The following is a 17,129-nucleotide window of genomic DNA, read 5'->3' as shown; positions in this document are numbered from 1 at the left end:
TGTATATGAGATGGGGAAAAGGATCAGGAGAAGATAGATGGCTCGTATTAAGGCTAAAAATATGTCTGAGTGACCCCCGGGTCAGTATAGGTAGGGGTCTCTTTAGAAAGCGCATAAGTAGTTCAATAAATAATGATCCACAACACGCGATAAAAAATTTAGACAGAGCCGCTGGAGCGTGATCACCAGGCGGGTTTTCTGGGCACACGCAGAAAGGAATTTGATGGAGGTGGCTAGTCCTGGCGCTCCGTGAGCCATACAATCTAAATGCACAGCGATCTCCATCAGATTCAAACCACCCACCATAGCCTTCTGCTATCGAACGTTCCCCATAATTCATACAGCACGATTCGATTTTTCACGCACACGGTGTATGACCAGGAGGTAAGGCCATTCATCAGAGTACTAAACAGTGTTTTCAGGAAAAGGTTTTATTATTTCCACCAATTTGATTTTAGTCACTGACAATTATCATACAATACAGATAAATTAGTAATATAATAAGTATAAACACTTTACAAATATGTAAACTGTTTGGAGAAAAAAAAATTACCAGCTGGGAATTGCTTAAGTAAAGATCCAGTTGTATATATGGACTGTGTGTAAAGATTTATCCAATGTAAGTTGCTTTGGACTAGGAATAAATGCATAAAGATAAATGTAACACACAAACAATACGCAAATTCACATTTAATAAAAAGCATTAGACTAAGCTAATTTACATTCTTTTGACCTATCAAGGGAAATCAGAGAAAAAAAGAATAAAGGCTCATATATTTAATACAAATAGTTATATTTTCGTGTCAATCAATACACAGCGCAGTCATAACTTTTTTACTCGGGCTTAATATTGAGAACATTAAAAGAAATTCAAGGGAAAAATATGCCAAAAACAAGACATTGTTAGTGCATTTCACATGGGAAAAAAGCTATTTAAAATCTTTATATTAAAGCTAATGAAAATAACCACTCAATACTGACAGCAGCACTACGGTCAATAACATTTATTATACATGTTTTGCTTCAGCGCCACACCTCTGCTGCACGTGCTCCGTGATTGGCCAAACAAGTCCGCACGTGCTCCGTGATTGGCCAAACAAGTCCGCACGTGCTCCGTGATTGGCCAAACAAGTCCGCACGTGCTCCGTGATTGGACAAACGAGTCAGCACGTGCTCCGTGATTGGCTAAACAAGTCCGCACGTGCTCCGTGATTGGTCAAACAAGTCCGCACGTGCTCCGTGATTGGACAAACGAGTCTACACTTGCCCTAAACAAGTCCAAATAATGCGCCGACGCAAATACCCCCCCCACCCCACCCCCTCACCCCCTCGCGGCGTCTCTTTAGCACGCTATCCACAAGGTTCCCGTTCAGTGGGGGGCAGGTATTTGTTCTGCCCTCATGAGGGGCAGTAATTGGTGGAGCGGGGCAGTGCTAAACGGAGCCGACTGCTCCGGGGTAGAACGCATCGATCCTGCGCTCCCAGGGGGGTGTGTTTTGCACTAGAGCCGAGCTTCCGTTCGCACGCCTGCTTCGCCCGTTTAGAGCGGACGCAAAAAAAGCCCCCCGATTCTCCACTGGCGCCAGTCATCTCCTGAGAGAGTCAGACATTAGAGACCGCGCGATAAAGCTCCACACCTCAGTCCTCTCCCCGGGCGTATGTACAGAGTCTTTCTGACTCTGACCAATCAGCTTTTGGGAACAGGACTTGTCCTTCAACAATGACCCGACACCCTCCGGAGTAGCGTCTATTATATTTTTTTTGTTTCGTCGCGAGGTGTGACGGCGACAGAGCCAGAGCTCTTGGAAGCTGCTGAATGCGCACCGCGGAACTGCCCGCCAAACTTGCGGGAAAGATGAAAGGCCTGCAGGTAACACCTTGATGTGTGCCGGCCAGGAGAACATATGCCCAACTCTACACCTGGACGGCACAAGCACACGGGCCCGAAAATGCTGCTTAAAGGTAGCCCTTTCGAATGGTGAGAATCTGTCATTTGTTATTGAGATTTCAACAGAATTTCAGAAACAAAAAAAAATGATCTGAAAATAGAATACTCAATAAAAAAATACTTCAATAAGACCAGATATATTGTATACCTGAAGTATTGTTTTCTTCTTTTTCTTTAAATCTAGCACAAATGTTTTCAATCCACAGACACCTACGTGTGGTGCTGAATATAAAATCTAAAATCCTCTTGTGGTTGTCTGCAGAAACTCCTCTTCAGGAATGATAAATGGTAAATGGACTGCATTTATATAGCGCTTTTATCCAAAGCGCTTTACAACTGATGCCTCTCATTCACCCATTCACCCACACACCCACACACTCCCACACCAACAGTGAAAGGCTGGCACGCAAGGTACCAATCAGCTCGCTGGGAGCAATTAGGGGTTAGGTGTCTCGCTCAGGGACACTTTGACACGCCCAGGGCGGGGGATCGAACCTGCAACCCTCCGACTGCCAGACAACCGCTCTTACCTCCTGAGCTATGCTGGAATAGATGCGTGAGCATGGTTTATTCAGCCCATACTGTACACTCTCTCCAGCCACGGGTCACATGACATTAACAAGCCTATGACACTTCCCCTATTTCCATCCTTATTTTTATTCTGGCCAACAGCACTTTTTTTTCTCAAATTCATCTTTTTTTTTCCCGCCCAGCAGGGAAACTCTAATCTTAGCGTCAGCGGCAGTCTCTCACCCCCCCCACGCGGGGTAAAACCGGCGTTCGCTGTGCGGAGAATCACGTTCATTATTTCACGTCCGAAAAATCTGACGCGGGATCAACCCCCCTTTTTCGTCGTCCCGCGTTCGGAGGGTGCCGTCGCTGATTGATGTCGCTGCGCCGAGCGTACGGGACTCACGTCGCTTGGCCCTCACCCGCGAAACAAGCTGTTCCCCCCCCCCCCTGTTGGGGAAGAGGGATCGCGCGACTCTGCCAGACAAATTACACGTCCGCTGGGCATACACGGCGCGGCCTGCCGGATCAGACGCCATGACAGCATCTCCTTAATGACTTAACGCGCTTTCTCCAGAAATAGCCGGGTTTGTGTGTGTGTGTGTGTGTGTGTGTGTGTGTGTGTTGTGTGTAAATGACTTTCCCCGGGTTTTTTCCCTAAACTATCGATTCCTTCTTGAAGCGGCAGAGCCCCACGGAGATGGCCGCGGAGAGAGATATTTATGCTTCGGCCTCCAAAAAAAGACGGAGGTGACGCACGGACGGACGGACGGACGAGCCGGCCTAGGAGGGGTGGTCTGACGCGGGCCTTCGATCCACGGCGCGGACCGCGAGCCTCGACTCTTCCTCCGTTACCCAGCCGCGCACCGCTTAAACAAGCCGTCCCCCTCAAGCAACAACAAACAACAAAATAATAACTTAAAATAAACATACATAAGAGAAAGGTGGGATACAGGCGGCCACAGAGACAGGAGGGAGGCGCAGGAGGAGAATTTGCCTGAAATTCAGGGCCCCCCACCCCCCCACCCCCGTCCTGCTCTCTCTCTCCCCAGTCCTTCTCTCTCTCTCTCCTCCACCCCGCTCTCTCTCCCTCATCCCGCTCTCTCTCTCCTCTGCCCTGCTCTCTCTCTCCCTCATCCTGCTCTCTCTCTCCTCTGCCCCGCTCTCTCTCTCCCCAGTCCTTCTCTCTCTCTCTCTCTCTCTCTCTCTCTCTCTGATGCTAATGGCCCTGATGAAGTTTTCACGTTCGAGGCTCAGCTGCTCTGACACTTCGCATTAGAGGGATTGGCAGAGAAGCGCTTGATCTGGAAGTGTGGGGAGGGCCACAGGGATTGCACTCTCTCTCTCTCGCTCCCTCCTTCCTTCCTTCCCTCTCTCTCTCACTCACTCACTCACTCCCTCCCCCTCTCTCGCTCTCTCCTTCCTTCCCTCTCTCTCACTCACTCTCTCCCTCCCTCCTTCCCTCTCTTTCACTCACTCCATCCTCCCTCTCTCTCCCTCCCTCCCTCCCTCTCTCTTTCACTCACTCCATCCTCCCTCTCTCTCTCTCTCTCCCTCCCTCCCTACTTCCCTCTCTCTTTTACTGACTCACTCCCCCCCTCCTTCCCTCTCTCTCTCCCTCCCTCCCTTACTACCTCCTTCCCTTTTTTCATCCTTCCTTCATCCTCTCTCTCCCTCTCTCCTTCCCTTCCTTCCTCCTTCCCTCTCATCCCCCCTTCCTTCCAGCTTACCTCCTCTCTCTCTCTCTCTCTCTCTCTCTCTCACTCACCCTCTCTTCTTCTCCTCCTCCCTCCATTATTTCCCCAGGTCTCCAGGCGGCAGCAGCAGCAGTAGCCCCATCCAAACAGATTTGCGGCGCTAAGCTACGCACTCAGAGTAGGCCCTGATGGGGAGGGGGGGGGGGTTCTGGCTGGAATCGACTCGGGGGCCTCCAGCATTGCTAAGACCTCCTCCAGGGGACGAGGCTATTGTGGCTCCAATAAAAGAGATAAACGCTCGGCTTACCAGAGATTAGAGGATCCGGAAGCTCGCTGAGCTGTCCATTGTGTATTCAGGTATGCAACGTACAAGTGAGAATTTAACGTGTACATGAAATCCCTGTCATTCAATTATTTTTTTAACAATAATTAGTAAGAACTGCCTCCAGTGATCTTTCGATGACATAAAAACAAGCACTGACCCTAGTCTTTACCCGTAAGGCACTGAGAGTTTGTCCCATCTCAGGGTTTCTCAAGGAAATAACCAAAGCGTTAAATCAACTCAAGAGTTATACTACCACCATAAATGTTACTGTGCATAAACCCTTTTTGCCCCCCCCCCCCCCCCCTTCAAACTTCAAAGATTTTATGAAATCTGCATTAACATGCGTTGTGTGTTTAATACAGTCACTGCGTGTAATGTTTTAGGACTTTTAAGGATTAACCGTCATAGGAAGGATTCGCCTTACGGAGTTTCGAGCACGCTTAGATGTGTGTCTTCGAGGTGACAAAATGTCTGAATAAGTCAAATTTGATGAGAAATGAGAAGATGAAGAAAGGGCTAAAAGTGGCTTGTACAAATGTATGAAAATGGGTAGCATTACTCTGGAAGATGGCTAATTTCATTTGTGTGAAACATGTTGGATTGAAAGTTTAAATAAAGTTCAAAAATGTGTGTGTTTAGGTATACCTTGGCAGCATTTATGTCAATAACTTTTAACTTTTTAACACTGAAAACATTTTTGTTGAGACACACACATCAGTTAGATTTAGATACACGTTCCCAGAGAGATCGCGGCTAACTGCTATCAGGTTTTGGTAGCGTGCTGCCTCATTGGACTGACCTGACTATGCTAATCTGGTAGCGGACGCTAACGAGGAAGTCTTCAGAGACGGTTATTAAGAACCGGCGGGCGGATCTGATTTCCACTCCACAGGGCTGAACACTGGACGGAGTGTAGCACAGTGGGTAAGGAACTGGGCTTGTAACCGAAAGGTTGCAGGTTCGATTCCCGGGTAAGGACCCTGCCGTTGTACCCTTGAGCAAGGTACTTTACCTGCACTGCTTCAGTATATATCCAGCTGTATAAATGGATACAATGTAAAATGCTATGTAAAAAGTTGTGTAAGTCGCTCTGGATAAGAGCGTCTGCTAAATGCCTGTAATGTAATAATGTAATGTAATGTAATGAACAAAAGGCAGCGGAGGGCGCGGGAACTCTGTTCCTGAAACGGGCATTAATATTTGACTGGAAAGCGACAGCCCTGCTTGCTGTGGGGGTGGGGGTGGGGTTGGGGGTGGGGGGGGGGTGGGGGTGGGGGGGGTGGGGGTCGAGCCCAACCCTGACACCGCTGTGGCAGCGCGCTACACAGACTCGCCCTCGCCACTTCGTTCTGATGGTCTAATTAGCCTGTTAGCGCCGTTCCACGGGCTGCATGTCACACACCGTATTTCACAGCGCCTCTTCCTTCACAGAATCACTGCTGCAGTATGAACAAACGGGCCTCTTGGGCACCAAACACAAAAGCTCCAAGACTGAATACACCCACTATTATTTTTTGGTAAGTTTTTTTGAGGGTATTAGTTCCTTCTAAAAAAAAAAATTCCCCCCCCACCCCCCGCCCACGCCCCTGCCCCGCCCCGCCCCGCCCCCCCCCAACCCCCACCCCCAGGAACGCATGCTGCAGCATGCATTGTTGGTACAGGAGAGCACAGAGAAGCATGGAGCTTAGCCATACACACAAAAAACGCGTCTTAAGAGATACAGATACCAGACCATGGAGACCATCAACACACACGACCAGCACCTTAGCGGATATCAGACTGAGGAGCTTATCCATATATATATGGCATCTCAACACATTTTAGATCTTTCAGCTTATCCATACACAAGAACAGTGTATTAACAGATATCCGACCATGGAGCTTATCCATACGCAAGAACAGTGTATTAACAGATATCCAACCATGGAGCTTATCCATACGCAAGAACAGCGTCTTAATAGATATCAGACCTTGGAGCTTATCCATACACAAGAACAGCATCTCAACAGATATCCAACCATGGAGCTTATCCATACGCAAGAACAGCGTCTTAATAGATATCAGACCGTGGAGCTTATCCATACACAAGAACAAAGTCTTACTAGATATCAGACCTTGGAGCTTATCCATACACAAGAACAGCGTCTTAATAGATATCAGACCATGGAGCTTATCCATACGCAAGAATAGTGTCTTAACAGAACGAGCCACCCCAGTCACACCTGCTTGGTTTGCAAAGGCATTTAAATTGCAACAAGTAACTACTGGTACAAAGTTAAACAACATTTGTTTTCCATAATCGAACAAATCATACGTCGAGCACACAAGAAATGCTTCTACATTACAAGTAAAAAAAAAATTAAAAAAAACATCAGCAGTTGAAAGGTGATACTTTCTAAAAACAGGCAAGCTTGTTAAAACACAGATTCACGCTAATTGGCAGTTGGAGCACTCTCTAATTCAGTCTCTATTTCAAGCGAAGTGATTACTGGCTCGGGCTGCCGCCATTCCTCCGATCACGCTAACCGCCACCAGTCGACAAACAGTTTCCTTTGCACCTGAGATTATAAATCAAAGAACGCCTTTTCAAAAGCGCCATCGGAATACAATACAGAGAGAGAGAGGGAGGGGGGGGAGAGGGAGAGGGAGAGAGACAGAGAGACAGAGAGAGCGAACGAGAGAGAGGGGGGGGGGGAAAAAACAATCGGTGGAAAGTAGGGTCATTATCGTCAGGTACATTTTTGGAGGCGTCAGTCAGCCAGAGTAGCCGTTAATTCAGGGAGGGAAGGTGAGGATGAGCAATCAGTAGCCCCCCCCCCCCCCCCCCCCCCCCGACACCCCCCCCCCTTTCATTAATCACACTGAATTCAGTCCCTTAATCGCTTCCTCAGGTAGATCTGAGCCGGGCTCTCTCTCCTTCAGCGCACTTATCAGCCTATTTGTAACAAAAGGGGACCACAGGAATATGTTCGGGGGGTTGGGGGTGCAGGGGGCTGGGGGGTGGTGGGGGTTGCTTAACAAGCTGAAAGAAAAGGCTGGTTAGAATTCTGTACCTCGGGCAAAAAAGAGAGAGAGAAAGAGAAAGCGAGAGGGAAATGTCAGGAGACTTCGACTGTTCTGCGGAAAACGAAAAACTTTTAAAGGTGACACATCGGATCAAATCAATCCATACGTCACCTTTGACCAGAATGATCAGGCTCTTTTAAAAAAAAAAAAAAAGATTTATATCCATACATACTGTATATTCATATTTTTCTGCTTGAAAGACCCCCTCTCTCATCACATTATAGAGTTGGAATTCTGTACTTGACAGGGCTATTCTTGCGAGTGCATAAGGAGTCACAGGAGACATAAACCACATGACCACCAGCACATGCAGCGATGCAGTATCCCCACCATTCCCTTAATAATGTAAAAGATATATAAAAAGGGAGCCAACTCTTTAAGTATTTTTTGTAAATATGGCTTGATGACAAAATGATAAAGACAAAGAAAATGAAATAGAAAAGTGAAATAAGTTCTAGATTTTCAGTTATTAGGCACAATGAGCATCAACCTGTCAATGCACATCAACTCCCCAAATGCACTTCAACCCTCAAATGCACATCAATCCACCAAAACACTTCAACCTGCCAATGCACACCAACCCCTTTCCTCCAGGAGCAATCACATGCTCCACATAAATAAATAAAAAAACCAAAAAAACCAGTGTGTACGCCCGGACATCTTTTCCATATGCTCGCACGTATGAAAATATTAATTATTCTGCCCTCTTGTCCTCTTCTTCTATTCCAGAAATTGCCAACACAATGCAGAGAACGGCTGCTTGGTATTCGTCATGCAACGCATGCCAGTAATAAGCATGTGTGGCCAGGTACCGATGCCAGCTGTTCCCCAGGAACGAAGAAAGAACGGTCACGTTAAACAAAGAGCAATTTCCAGAGGAAACGAATTACTCTTCAAAGCTGCAGTATTTAAGACTACGTGAGTAATGCCTACTCAGCGTATTTCTGGTTCAGGATTTTCTGGCCATTTTAGCTTCTTCCTGCTGAACAGGTGCATACAGAAGAAAGCTTTTATAGCGTCAGAGGAGAAGACGTAGGGGCTGATGTACTAAAAACCTTTAGCTCGTGCAAAAACTGTTAGCGCATGCAAAACTAATAACAAAACCAGCGACTGGTGCAATCCAATCACTAGCCGTGTTTAAAACTGGAATATAACATGTTTAGGTAATATTCAAATAAATGCTAGTAATATGTCTATGCATGCCGATTCAAGACAGAAAAACATGTTCATATTAATACATTTACATATTAAATCATATTCGTATTAACATAACAAATTCACATACTGAACCATATTAAATGTACATGGTAGAGGGCTAGACGGGTTGCTGGGTTTTCTTCTTAGTGTTAAAAAATCAATAAAAATAATTTGATGGTAAATGGACCGAATTTATATAGCGCTTTTATCCAAAGCGCTTTACAATTGATGCCTCTCATTCACCAGAGCAGTTAGGTGTCTTGGTCAAGGACACTTCTACACGCCCAGAGCGGGGTTTGAACCGGCAACCCTCCGACTGCCAGACAATCGGTCTTACCTCCTGAGCTATGTCGCCCCATTTAAACAAGGGGCGACATAGGAAACAAGGAAAATGGCAAAGAAGAATGATCGTCTCTTAGAAAGTTCTCGTCTCTTACTTTGTTGCCTAATGGCATTAAGCACACATATGCAGATATTCATCATCCAGGTGAGTAAGCAGTATAGAGGTCCTCAGTTTTCAGGCCTAAACATTACATTACAGGCATTTAGCAGATGCTCTTATCCAGAGCAACTTACACAACTTTTAAAATAGCATTTACACTGCATCCATTTATACAGCTGGATATATACTGAAGCAATGCAAGTTAGGTACCTTGCTCAAGGCAGTGTCCTACCCGGGAATCGAGCCTGTGACCTTTAGGTTACAAGACCAGTTCCTTAACCATTATACTACATTGCTACCCAGCCCGTTAATGCATAGGCAGGGGATACGTCCCCCTCAATATTTAGAACACGTGCATTTGTCCCCCCCCAATGAAAACAGGGAAGAAGCAGAGGACGTTTATAAATAAAGACAGAAAAGGCGCAAACTGGTGCATAATAATTCACCAGAATGCAGGAAATGAAGTGTTTGACTTGACGCTCAGACCCCCCCACTTAATGTGTACCCCCTGATGTCCAAGCGAAGCCTACGCCACTGCGACAACGTGACGGTACTGTATGCGGCACGGCTGCTGGTTTCGGTCCAAAAACACTACATTTTGGGAATTTTGCCCTTGGAAAACTTTTCAGCCCTTTCGGCGCAGCTGCGGCGACGGCGGTTGGCGTCGTGACCTCACGAACGAAGAACGGAGCGAGCACCTCGACTCTCCTTTTTAACGGGGCGGGAGAATCCTACCTGTAGTGTCCTACCCGGGAATCGAACCTGCGACCTTTCAGTTACAAGTCTAGTTCCTTACCCACTGTGCTACACTCCGTCCTCAGCGAGCCGCGTCCGTCCCGGAAGGGGAACGCTAACCTGAGGGGAGCTGAAGGACAGATTACGTGATTAATTGCTTGCCTGGAGGGTTAAGGAAATGTTTACTGAAACAAGGGAGAAGAGCGGGGGGTGGGGGGGACTTAAGCCATATTTAAAACGTCCCTTATTATACGGCGAGAGGACGCGCTGTCGTGTGCACATATGCTCGCCGCGCTCGCCTCGCGTAGCCAAGCGCAGAGGTCGGGCAAGCAGTCGCTTTAAGCGCCAACGAGCGGGATTCGGTTCCCCCCCCCGTGCGCCCCCCCCCCCCGTGCGCCCCCGCCGCAGCGTTAACGGCAATCAATCTTTTAATTAAGCGGCCGTCAAAAAAAAATTCAACCGAGCGAACAGAACACTTTTGCCTTGGCTGCAGTCCATTCCTTCAACCCCCAGAGCTGGAGTCTGGTCTTTATAAAAGAACCCAGCGTGGAAAGGAATTCTTTTCATAACAACAAAACAACAAAGAGCAATATCTAATGTGAGAAAATTATTGAAGTCTGTAGCATTGCTAAGCATCATTATCACCCTCACAGCCATTGTGTTTTGAACGCAAGAATGAAATAATACTTGTCATGTATGAATGATCAAATTTGTACTGTAAAAACATAACATAAGAGAAGGCGCATCAAATGGCCTGTATCGACTTCTGTTGATCCCCTATTAATGCCATCTAATGATGAAAACAAAAGCTACCATATTAACTAATGAGGTTTGTTAATACTGATCCTCATTGAATCAACTACTTAATTTCAAGGCCAAATGATTCCCTCAATTTTAATTATTTTTGTGCCTTAGATGTAAAACTGGCTATAGCAGAAGCAGTTACAATGACTGGACAAATACAGAAATACTGACAGCTTTAAATGACCGCTACAATTTATATCGTCTTCGCTCCATGCTAGCTTAGCTCGGTACCAGCCAATAAATTTGTATCCGAACCGGTGCGTGAAGCCAGCAGAGACAAGCTATGTTTAGATATCTGGCAATATAATGAGTGTAGCGTAGAGCTGTGTTATCTGATTAAGACATTTTAGTACAGTTCAGGATATTTACTCGCAAGAAGCATTACACGCCATAAACTCAAGATTGTCGACTAGAATAAGATTTACAGATAGCGCATAATTTCCCCCCAATGCCCCAGGTGGCAGTTCAAAGTTAAGATAATGACTTTGGCTGAACGAATATAAACTTTTTATCTCGAGAACATAAAAAAAGAAATTGCATGCGCTGAAATTTGTTGCTCAGACAAGGGCAAAGAAATGTTCTGCTAAGGGTGACTGTCCCACCCCCTGTTGCAATTCGATCGGTATCCAGTAGTATTCAGTGTTCTGAAAGACAACTGCATGTCTTTCATTGACACTCATGAGGAAGAAAAACAACAGTTTATTCATTTTCATGCTCTTAAATTTGTAATAAAAATAAACATCTGACAGGTTGAGAAGATCAAATTATAAACATTTTTCTTTGAGGGACACGTGAGGCCCTCGCAATGGCGATGAAAAAAAGAAAAAAGAACTGAGCTTTGTGTTTTTCTGGCTTTTTCTGTGAGGTAAATCAACATGGGAAAAAAAAAGAATCCTTTCTTCAAACTGCAGCAGCAGAATCAGACACTGGAGAGGAGCACCTGTAAGCCCGCTGGCTTTTTAACCTGAATCCAACCTGACTGCCTCCCCCCCCCCACCCCAACCCCAACCCCCCCAGCTCTCATCTCAGGAGGGTCCACGACAGCTTTCATCTTCACAACATCTACGGGCGCGAGAATCGGCGTGGTCCGGACAAGGTAAGCACCATCAACGCGGATTTGCTGCGGCTCCCATCCCCCCTACATCACCGGAAACCCCCCCCTCTACACAGCCCCCCCACACACCCCCCCCTCCCCCCACCCCCATCCCCACCCGGCTGTCCGAAACAAGCGTTCTGCCGCAGCGTGGCAGACATCTGCTCCCTGTGACCAGTACCCTCGTGACCACTTCCTCTCTCCTCCGAAGCAGCCAGGGGGTCACCCCTGAACATGAACGGGCCTCAACCCCCACGCCCCCTGTCCCTGGGCTGGTTTCCAGCGAGGGTTAATTACACGCAGGTCACCGCCGTTTGGGGTCGTTCTAGAAGGAGAGTGCCAGCTGCACCCCTAATGACAGTCAGTCATCATCATCACTTCAGCACGGCTAGCACGAACCGGAAACCGTTAGCGAGGCAAGTATAGCAAGTACAGGGGCGACATAGCTCAGGAGGTAAGACCGATTGTCTGGCAGTCGGAGGGTTGCCGGTTCAAACCCCGCCCTGGGCGTGTCGAAGTGTCCTTGAGCAAGACACCTAACCCCTAACCCCTAACTGCTCTGGCGAATGAGAGGCATCAATTGTAAAAGCGCTTTGGATAAAAGCGCTATATAAATGCAGTACATTTACCATTTACCAAGTAACACACGTCGCGCTCCCAGAACAGCCTGTAACTTTTCAATAAGCAGTCTGATCTAACACCTGTTTCTCCTCCGATTCCCCCCATACACACACTGGCAGGTTTTTCTCACACAGATATAACAGGACGCTGCAGGTATAATTGACTTGGTTAATTTGTGGCAGAAATCGTCTAGGTCTCAGTGGGTGCCGTGGCTGCCACACTAGCTCGTGTGATTGGTGGAAGGCAGTTCAAATGGAATTAGATTACTTTTGACGGAAAGCTTTGAAGCTGTCACCTGTTATATACAGCCACTCTCCTTTTCTACGTGCTGTCACACCACGGCTAAATCGTTCAGCAGGTGTTCGTGAAACTGCGGCAGGCCTCGGTTTGTGAGGGAGGATCCGAGCAATCGGAGGTAAATGGTAAATGGACTGCATTTATATAGCGCTTTTATCCAAAGCGCGTTACAATTGATGCCTCTCATTCGCCAGAGCAGTTAGGGGTTAGGGGTTAGGTGTCTTGCTCAAGGACACTTCGACACTCCCAGGGCGGGGTTTGAACCGGCAACCCTCCGACTGCCGGACAATCGGTCTTACCTCCTGAGCTATGGGGGGCGTGTCGGAGGACCACGGCTACTGGTTAATACTGGGTGACACTGTAGTATAATAGGTAAGGAGCTGGTCTTGTAACCTAAAGGTCACAGGTTCAATTACCCAGAAGGACACTGCTGTTGCAAGGAACTTAACCAGCATTGCTTCAGTATATATTCAGCTGTATAATTGGATACAATATAAATGCTGTGTCAAATGCTGTATAAGTCGCTCGGGATAAGCGTCGGCTGAATGCTAAATGCCTGTAACATAGTATAATGTAACACTAGTGGGACCGTTCAGTCCACTCGCAGAGCAGCATCGGTTGTAAACGTTTAAGCGTCTGCTATTTTTCGCCCGTGTCACTAATGCCGACATTTTGTGGCTAAAAAAAATTTAAACCAAACGCGTTAACGACATGATAAATAAGAGGCGAAGCGGGCGTTAAAAGCGCTGAGAGGCTCCCGGTGTGAAAGGGAATTAGCGCCCGTGAAAAGCGTGTATTTTACTCCGCGAGCCGACGGGAACGGGTGTTTATTACACCTGCAGCCGTCCGTTAGGGGCTGTAAAACCCGCCCACGTCCGTCAGCTTAATCCGCACTTCCCACTTCCCTCCTTTTTTTTTTTTTCCCTGTGTCGGTTTCGGCGAGATCTGAGCGGCTGGACTGACACCCTAAAGCGGAGGTTTCGACGGTGAAGAGTCTAAACGCTGACAAGTCTCTCTCATGTGTTTATAGAAGTCATATATTAGCGTCTGCACTTGCAGCTGACACATCAGAAGAAAGTGCTAGTCATTTGGGGGATAGGGAGATGGCTTGATAGCGGACTGCATACATGGTGCTTGCGCAGCGGTTGTATCTGATCTGTGAGAGATGGGGGTAATGGCAAAACTGATAACTAGGTACAGATGTGTGTGTGTGTGTGTGTGTGAGAGTGTGAGTGTGTGTGTGTGTGTGAGTGTGATTGTGTATGTGTGTGTGTGCATGTGGGTCTGTGTGTATGAGCGAATGCCTGTGTGTGTGTGTGTGTGTGTGTGGACAGACAGACAGACAGATAGATAACATTTAGGGTATTTTCACTGCACTCTCAAAGTTACAAACGATTCCGAAATTTGTATTTCAGTGGAGTATTTCTCTTTTGTTGTGGGTTTTTTTTCCTCTAGTGTTTGCTAATTGACGCACAATTTGTATTTATGATTTCAAAACATGCTGGATGCACGCTCACAACATCACAGTCATCACGTGAATCATATCACACCAGGTAAGGTGCAAATGAAAGTTGCATAGCAAATATGCAGGTGCCATTTTAGACAGCTCGGGGTGCCCAGCGGTACAAGCTGTCTACCTGGTTTGCATAAAGACTCCAAGGAGGGCGATGGAGACAAAAAAACAGGCATATCACTGGACAGCCCTAAACCATGTGGAAGGGGTCCTGAGGTATTCTGCCCGGAACAAATTAGCAATCAAGCACTGAAAAGAAATTTAAAAAATAAATAAAGCAAGTACCTTTCAGAATTCATGTGTATACCCCTTCGTAATTGAAATAAATCATGCAATATGATCAAATAATGATGTTTAAAATACTTGAATGGTTTATTAAGAGCTTTAGCACATGCAAAACCTTTCAGCGCATGCAAAACCAATAACACGACCAATGATTGGTCAAGGCATTTGTTTTTGCACCAATCAAGTGTTTAAAATATCGTACTGCACATTGCTCTTCTTTTGTTTTACTGGTTAAAAAAAGCCATTAAATGAAGCATCACAAATGGGCCTAATTATTGGATATTATTCCATCCTCACGGCAACTAGAATGAATAGTCAGTTTGATTGCAGTCACACCCTGCTCAGGAGAATAATACAACAGAAGAGAATAGATTAGACCACTTCTTCCTGGATTCCAGGCAAAGAAGATTTCTAAGGAAAAATAAATGTTTCACATTCTAAGGTATGCGCATCTTCCTATGACTGAATATTGCATGAATATTACATGCAGAGAATCGAATGCTGAGGGTTTGAAAGCTGCATCTGTATGAAGAAATGGGATTTTCAATAGAAATGTATAATTTCAGGCTGAATATTTTTTTTATACCCTTGAACGGTTTAGTGTCCTTATTCGATTCTTAATACTGAATTATGGAGAGCAGATTTTTTTTTGGGGGTGGGGGGTCATCCATACATTCATGCGCTTATGGAGTCGAGAATTCACGGCGATTTTATTTTCTAAGAAGCTAGAGGCCCACCTTTGTGTTTGCTCAACCTGCAGAGAGAGAGAGGGGGGGGGGGGGTTCCCAACCATATATATTCTTATACATATCTTATTTACATACATCCTTCACGCTGTATTGGATAAACAAAAAACTGCATATTGGGCAGCATGAAGCTGGCTGTGTGAAATCGGCTATAATTGCTTACTGGCCAATGCAGGCATTTAGTAGATGCTAAAGTGCATCCTACACCGCTTACTATCGTCATTTTTTTAAATTTTTTTTTTTACATACACTCCTTCGCCTCTCGCCCAAAGCATGCTGGGATAGGCTCCAGCACCCCCCGTGACCCTGCCCAGGATAAGCGGGTATAGATAATTCAGTCTAAATACCGGGCTCAATGGTACAGTGACAGCACTCCACTGCAACCTCAGCAGAGCCGTTTAGCCTCTGCTAGCAGCTCCATACTGCCACTCTCTGTTTCCATTACTACTCGCATTACTATTACAATTAGTGAGTATCTTCTTAAGAGGGGACACGGGGCTCTGATCTTAACCTCAAGAGCGCACATATTCTACCATGTGGAAACCTGCAAGGTACATTCCATAAAAATAAAACAAATTGTACGTTTGAAAATATTTTCACTGCACCATGTTTTGTCATCAAAAAGTATTGAGGTAAAATAAGAAACTTTCTTTCAAAAACTACCATTAAATGCATAGAGGGCTTGCACAATTGGGTTCTACAGAATTCATAGGTATAAAATATATTATCAACATACCTGAGCCAGAACTCAGCCAAGACATTTCACTCAGGCACATTTCAAACGTGTGTTCATAACGCATGCTTTTGAGTGTCCTTTTGATTTTTTGATGCCTTTGACAACAAACAACCTAAAAGATAAGGGAGTATTGCAAAAGAGAATCGGTCTGTTTTTATCAAACAAGGAGTAATCTCTGAAATATCTTCTTCAGCGGAACACACAGAGAATTCAATTAAAAATGAGCACTGCCATTGATTTTTTTTTAAATGGGTGATAGTTGGGAATAGTCTACTGTTCAACGTTATTTTTCAACAAGGAAAGTGACAGGATCCATTCCAATGCCGTTTTGAATATATCCTGTCATTTAGTCCATTTTCCCTCCTCAAATAAGAGGACAAGAGCTTGAGAAAGAGGATGAGAGATGAGCTTATTTTAGAGCACTGTTTTCATAAAAGCACGACTCGTTCATACCCTGAGGGGGGAAGAAAGATGGTTTGGTACTTAATAAGTCCCCAAGGGCGGTACAGAATTCTGCCTGGAGGAAAATTAAGAGGAAATAATATAAAAAGAAGAAAAAAAAAGACCCCACAATTTAATATTTAGTGAGATAATAAGTATACAGTTATATCCATATTCACTTTTGTGTCTGCTGCGTTTTTACGTGTAACTTCACGTTATAGATATACTCATGTAATTACGAGGTACTTACAATGTAATTACACAGGTATATGTATGATTGTAAGCAGCATACGCACATAATGTTACATGGTAGGAAAAACGTATCCTACCCATGTGGCCATATTTCAAGTGTTCTTGTACCCTTGATTGGACAGCCTAGCCTCCTAGCCAAGAAGGCTATTTCTGATTGGTCAGAATCCACAGTGCATGCACAGCTTCCATTACCAGCCAGTTACATTCATCTCTCTATATTCCTCTCCCTGATGATTAAATGTACAAAATGAAAGTCTAAATATTGGACATTTTTTTTTATTAATGTAAAATAAAACATGTCCAAATCTCAATATCAATATGAATTTGATTTATCATTCAGCCTGCGTGTATAAACACATTGTCTATTTCTTTAGTTCCAGCGCACATTGTACTCATCTCCTGTTGTTCCGTCAGTTTCATT

At 45.5% G+C, this 17,129-nt stretch overlaps 1 protein-coding gene across 2 annotated transcripts in view; it reads right to left on the bottom strand.

Annotated features, from left to right (window-relative positions):
- fstl4 (follistatin-like 4) overlaps window positions 1-17,129 on the bottom strand; it is a 152,150-nt gene that overhangs the window by 21,172 nt on the left and 113,849 nt on the right. The window lies entirely within an intron of this gene.

Source organism: Anguilla anguilla, chromosome 9, assembly GCF_013347855.1.
Source record: "Anguilla anguilla isolate fAngAng1 chromosome 9, fAngAng1.pri, whole genome shotgun sequence".
Classification (NCBI taxonomy): Eukaryota; Metazoa; Chordata; class Actinopteri; order Anguilliformes; family Anguillidae; genus Anguilla; species Anguilla anguilla.
This window is presented reverse-complemented; position numbering and strand designations above follow the sequence as displayed.